This window comes from Dipodomys spectabilis, unplaced genomic scaffold (genome assembly GCF_019054845.1).
Source record: "Dipodomys spectabilis isolate Male_0828 unplaced genomic scaffold, ASM1905484v1 ptg000464l, whole genome shotgun sequence".
In the NCBI taxonomy this organism is placed as follows: Eukaryota; Metazoa; Chordata; class Mammalia; order Rodentia; family Heteromyidae; genus Dipodomys; species Dipodomys spectabilis.
In genome coordinates this window covers 2080263-2087152 of record NW_024871141.1, presented here as the reverse complement: position 1 = coordinate 2087152, position 6890 = coordinate 2080263, and positions in this window count along the sequence as shown.

Here is a 6890-nt window from a genome sequence, read left to right as displayed (position 1 = left end):
AGAGAAAGAGCTTGGGTTACAAAGAGGCCTTTTTCTCCTGGACTTCAGAGCCCACACACATTCATCCTCACTAAATGCCCCCGGATGAATTCTTTGTTTCACAGCTTTACAGGAGTGAGCCTTTTTATCTGCCTGTTCCAACAATGAGGCAGACTTCCTCCAGCACCCTGGGGTATGCAGAAACCCTCGGCTTCACTGGGAACAGTGAGGAGAGCCTCTGAACATACACTGTCTTGAAAGCACTCTCTGTATTATGAAATCATTCTATTCAAAGCAAATTTCCTAGCTGGGTGCCTTTCTTCATAGAGACTCGGGATGTTCACCAATAGAAATACATGCATATACACATGGAGTTACTGTCTCTATTTTTGTGTGGCAGATCCTGAGGCTTGAACTGTTACGCTAGACATTGTCCTTGAACTGATTTTGCTCAAGGAAGCATTTTATTGTGTCTTAAACCATGATTATCCTAGGATAGAGTGCAGCTTTTACACCCACAGATGATCCAGGGATCCTAGGGCCTGAGTTCAACTCCCAGCACTGGCAAAAAAAAAAAAAATCAAACCAACACAAATGGAGAAGGAAAAAACCAGGAAGTTTTACACAACCATTTTACCTTTGTTTCCTTTGCACTTGAACATCTTGGGTCTCAGTGACTCAGCTTGAAAATTGAACGTGACCTTGCATGGCTGAATGCTGGTGGGCTGTCAGTGAAGCCTGAGCCCAACCCACACACCTAGACCCTGAGTTGGATCCTGGGACTGGCACCTACACACTGCTGAAGATCCTAGGATACTCATTCCTATGTATAGGAACACTAATAGAATGTTTGAAATGTACTAATTGAATTACTAATTAGCTAGTCATTCTAGTATAAGATTGTATGCAATAAAAACAGGCCATTGATTAATACTTTATTAAGTCTTCTACTGTGATTAATTAATGGAGGCATAATTTTAGACCAAATAATTGGTAGTAATAGAATATATAAAAATAAGATATAGACATCACTCTTTATATAGAGTTATACACTAGAATCTACATAAATACCTATCTGTCTCTGTATACATTTATAGATGCATATACATATGTAAATACACACACACACTTCAATCTACACATCTATGTGTTTATATATGTGTTTATATATTGGCCACTCCTAGGGCTTGATCTCAGGTCCTCAAATTAGCTCAACAACATCATTTGCATCAAACTGGTGGCCTAAAATTGACCATTCATGAAGTGGGCCTTCTAGGCCCCGAGTTCAAATCATAGAAATGCCAAAAACTTAATCCTGGTGGAAGAAGCCAATTGTCTCACTTATTTTCCTTATTGGTGAAAATCCTGGGTCTCAGGAATGATGTATAATACATAGGCAAATCTATATCCTATGTAATAGGATGTAAAAAATATTATTATATGTGTAATCATACTCACTAAAATACATAATAAAGAAATAAAACACAAAATAAAATGAATAACTATACTAACTGCAATATGCAGTAAACATGTGTATGTAAATATAAACCATGGATTTAAAATGTATATGAGTGCTAGGACTTGAATTCAGGCCCTGGGAACAGGCCTGACTTTCTTGCCTTCCAGCATGGTGAGCTTCCCCTTCCCCCACTATGCTGCAGATTTACTCAGACCCTGAGTTCAAATCCCAGTTCTGACATAAAAAAAAGGCATGAATTCCAAGCCAAGAACCTCAAAAATTTTTAAATATTTTCAACATATGTATCTATGTATGTATGTATATTTTTTATTTTATCAAGGACAAGGCTTGAATTCAGGTGGTGGCAACTCTGCCTCAGCTTCGATCACTCTAGGCTAGGGTGCAGCCACTGGACTCACAGCCGAACCTGGATCCTGGGCCCCAAAGGCTGACAGGAAAAAAAAATAAAATGACAGAGGAAAAAAAAAAAAACAGCAACTTGCAGATAGCTGCAGGTTTTACATTTGTTTTCTTTGCAAGGTGACCTTCCTCGGTTTGAATGACATGGATGAAAAGTGTTGGTAACCTGGCATTGCTTAAGGCTTGTGGGCTCCCAGGGAAGCCACAGGCCAACATGGCAACATAGGCCCTGGGTTTGAAGCCGGGTCCTGACCTCTACTCTATCAATGGAGGGAGATCCTAAGGGTCTCATTCCTATTCATAGGAATACTATTGGAAGGTTGTGAATGTCAAGGTTGAATTAGGTGTTACTGAATGATACTACTATAAAATTAGAGTGATTTTAGGATACCGATGGATTTTAATGAATATTTTTGACACATTAAAAGAATACTATTAATTACATGAACACAATAATTCCAGGACAGTGATTGATTTAATTAATAATTCATTAAGGATGAAAACAATATTAATTACATGGAGGCATAATAAATACCTAAGATTTGGTGGGAATGTAGCATATATCACTGAATAGTGTATAGATATCTCTGGCACTCTATAAGGATCTATATTTATTTGTGTACTACCATCTGCATGTCAGTCTGTTCTTATTTTGTCAACTCCTAGGGCTCGATCTCAGGTGCTGGGAGCTACTTGTCAGCTCAATGTGCAACAGGCTGGCATGCTGACAATCACCCATTCGTGCGTTGCGACTTGTAGGCTGTGAGTTCAGATGCCAGCACTCACAAAAATTGAATTGTGGAGTAAGAAGCCCATGGTGACACATATTTTCCTTTCTTGTGAAAGTCCTGGGAGTCAGGTGTGAAGTTTCATACATAGGCAAATCTATATCCTCTGTAATAAATGTAACAAATATTCCATGTGTAATAAAAGTCAGTAAAATAAATGGTAAATAGATGAATAAAACAAAAAAATTAAATGAATAACTACACTAAGCACAATATGGAGTCAGCATATGGGGCTCGATCTCAGGGCCTGGGAACTGCCTAGGAACTGAATTGGCTAGAGGCTGCAGCACTGAAAATCACCCATTCATGAAATTCTAGGTCCTGAGTTTAGATCCCAGCACTGCCAAAAATGTAATCTTGGAGTGAGAAGCCAAGCGTGACACGTTTTCTTTCTCTTTGAAAGTGCTCGGTGTCAGGTAAGATGTATAATACGGGTGCAAATCTATATGCTATGTAATAGGATGTCATAGGTGGAATAATTGTCACTACAATAAATGATGAAGGGTTGAATTAGTGTATCATTTTAAATAAAATTAGGTGCAATAATTATAGGATATATATTAAGTTTTATTAATATTTTATTAAGCATTAACAGAATAAAAATTGCACGGAGTCAATTAAATACCTATTATTTGGTTCTGACACATGATGCGTAATTTAATTATCTATAGACATCTGTCTCATTTTATAAAATATGTAAATATATGTATGTATATATGTACACATATAACAGGATATTGAATAATTTTAATTAATGTTTTATTAATTGTTCAACTGGGACACATCATGAAGTGGAGACATAATTTAATATCTAGTAATTGGCAGTAATATCTATAAGTTAATAATATAGGGATAGCTCTCCTTTTGTGTACATAATATTTACATACAGCAATCTCTACCTGTTTATATCTTGTTCACTCCTGGCGCTCTGTGGTTGAGTGCTTCCCAAGTAAGCAGAAAGCCCTGGGTTCAATTCCTCAGTGCCACATAAACAGAAAATCCAGAAGTTCTGCTGTCATTTAATAAATTGAGTGCTAGCCTGGAGCACAGATGCTTAGGCATAGTGTCTAAGTCCTTACTCAAGGCCCAGGACTGCTGCAAAAAAAAGGTAGACTGTTCTAACTGCAAGTATAGAAGGCCAGGACTTCAAATACATCACCAAAGAACAAGCTAGGAATCTGGCGGTGACAGCTGCTACCTAGACTGACTTAGCCAAATGTAAACCGCTGCAACCCAGCTCCAAGAAATCAGACACTGCTGGTTTACCGCCATCATCCAGGCTGCTAGGGGGCTATAAAACCCAGCCCTGACAGGAAGTTTGTGAGACTCCTGGAAACGTGGCTCAAAGTGGTAGATCTCTAGCTTTGAACAAATGGTATTAGAACAGTATCCCCTTGCATTGAGTTCAAGCCTCATTAGTAATCCCCCCAAAAAACTACCCCACTAAACCATTAGATTTGAACTTGTAGTTTATGAAATGTTCCTCAAAGAATGGTGATTCTGATGAAAGCACCCTAATTCTAATGACAGCTTGTTTAATAGCGCTATATGTTGAGTCCTTCATAGGGTGTAGTGTGCTGAGTCCATCACATGATGCTGTGTGCTGAGTCCTTCAAAGAGTGCCATGTGCTGTGTGCTTCACAGGGTGCATTCTTTCATCTGGTCCTTGTAAGAGCTCTACAATTGAGATGATTATGCAGACAAGAATATTGAGGCTCAGATATGTCCCCGTAGCAGGGACAAAATTTTGTATTACTAAAGAGTGGGTGAGTTCTCTCCTGCAGACAATTGTTTTGTTTTGTTTTTTCTCAGACATGAACCTTGAAATTGCAGCCTCAGCACTGACCCTTACCTCTTGGGCTCATGGATAGCAATCCACCATGTGGAGCCAAGGACCCCCTTGCAGCAGAGTGCCACGGCCTAGGGGTGGATAACTGAGGTCTGTCATCCTGCCTTCTCAGGAAGCTGAGATCTGAGGATCAGGTTTTCAAACCATTCCAAACACAAAAGGTCCAATGAGATTATATCTCCAATTCACCACTAAGAAAACTGAAGTGGAAGCTGGGTGCTTGTGGCTCATGCCTGTTATCCCAGCTACTCAGGAGAATGAGATCTGAAGATCATGGTTCAAAGCTAGCCTGGGCAAGAAAGTCCTTGAGACATTTAGCTCCAATGAACTACCAGAAAACCTGAGGTGGCCTCTGGCTCAAATGATAAGGCACAAGTCTTTAGCTGAAGAACTCAGGGACAGCACCCAGGCCCAGGCTTCAATTCCCACAACCACCACCAACAACAACAAAAAGAAAAACAAACTAACAAACCTGAAGTACAGGGCTGGGAATGTGCATTAGGGATAGAGTGCTTTGCATATATGAAACCCTGGGCTATCAGTACCACATTACCAGGAAAAAACCTGAACTGGCTCTGTGGCTCAAGTGGGAAAGGGCTATCCTTATACAAGAGAAACTAGGTACAGTGCTCAAGTCCTGAGTTCAAGCTCCAGGACTAGTGTATTTACACACACACACACACACACACACACACACACACACACACACACAGAAAGCAGAAGTGAAGCCGTGACACAAAATAGTAAAGCACTAGTCTTCTGCTCTGCTCTCATTGTCAGCCCCCAGGCCCTGTGTTCACAATCAAACCTAGCCATCCACGGCCCAACTAGGAGATGTCAAAGGTTTCAAAACCAGATGAGCTTCACCAGACCCATATGACAGGAAGTATTGTGATATCTGACATGTGCTTGAATTTCCAAAGCTTCCGGAAACTTAGGAGAGGCATCATAGGCTCACCATCATCTGCAATGAAACATTTCCTTAGGTTCAGTGCCCTAGTTGTGTTCCTGAAGGACTCCTGAATTACATTTAGCACTGTATATGAACACCAGAACGTACCCTCACAAAGGCAGAATAAGTGCAGGGAACTTGGCCTGCCATGGGAGGTGGCACAGATGAAGGCTTCCTGTCAAATCAGAACACTGGGGAGAGAGAGAGCTTGGGGTACAAAGAGGCCTTTTTCTCCTTACCTTCAGAGCCCACCCACACTCATCCTCACTAATTGGCCCAGATGGAATTGTTTGTTACATAGCTGTACAGGAGTGAGGCCTTTAGCCTGCCTGTTCAGACAATGTGAGAGACTTCTTCCAGCAGGCCTGGGGTGCAGAGAAACACTCAAGCTACACTGGGCCCAGTGAGGGGAGCCATCTCTGTGCTGTGAAATCATTGTATTGAAAACAAAGTTCCTAGATTGGTGCCATTCAAAAAAGCTACTCTGCAGATTCCCCTATAGGAATGCATCCATACATACACAAAGACATGGAGGTACAGGCTCTTTTGGTGGGGCAGGTCCTGGGGTTGACCTATGAGCCTAGGGGTTGTCCCTGAGCTCCTTTTGCTCCAAGGTAGCTCATTACCCTTGAATCACAGTCCCACATCTGTGTTTTTCTGTGATTTCTTACAAATAAGCATGTTAAGGACTTTCCTGCCTGGGTTGGCTTCAAACTGATAATCTCTACATCTCATCCCTCTGAGGAGCTGGGATTATAGTCAGCAGACACTGGCACCTGCCTTTCTTTTCTTCTTAATTTTTTATTCTGGACAATCTGAGTTCTTCAATGGTTTGAATTTATAAGTAAACTACCCAATGTTCTTTATAGCTGCTTCCTCAGAGAAGGATTCGCTACCCTTATCTTCCCCTCTGGTAACAGGTTAGAAGCCAAAAGTGAGAAATGAATGTCATAGGATTTGGGAGCTGAGGTCCACAGTTCTTGCCAGCTCTGTCACTTAGCTTTGAGCTGCAGTGAATTTACTGTCTCCGGATAATAGGACCAAAAGCTGAAGTGATTCTCACACTGTCTTCATTGGTCCTTTTGCCTATAAAATGATGTAATAGTTATGAGTGTTATGTGTCTCCAACCTTAAATATCTAGAACACACTAGAAACATCTTCATGTTTCTGTTTTTCTTTAGTACCTCCCGAGATTTAGACTAAGGTTTTGTGTGGAGCTGCTCCTTGGCGAATCCCTGAGGAAAGCTGCTTGAAGCCTCCTCAGGAGATCGCCATGCAAAGCCAGCCCAAGCCGAAAAGTCTGTGAGATTCTTAACTCCAATAAACCACCAGAAAACCAGAAGTGGAGCAGTGGCCCAGACAGTAGAGCTCCAGCTTTGAGAGAGCCGAGCAGGAAATACAGGCCCGAACAGGCAAGCCAGGGTGGTCCTTATTAATTTCCA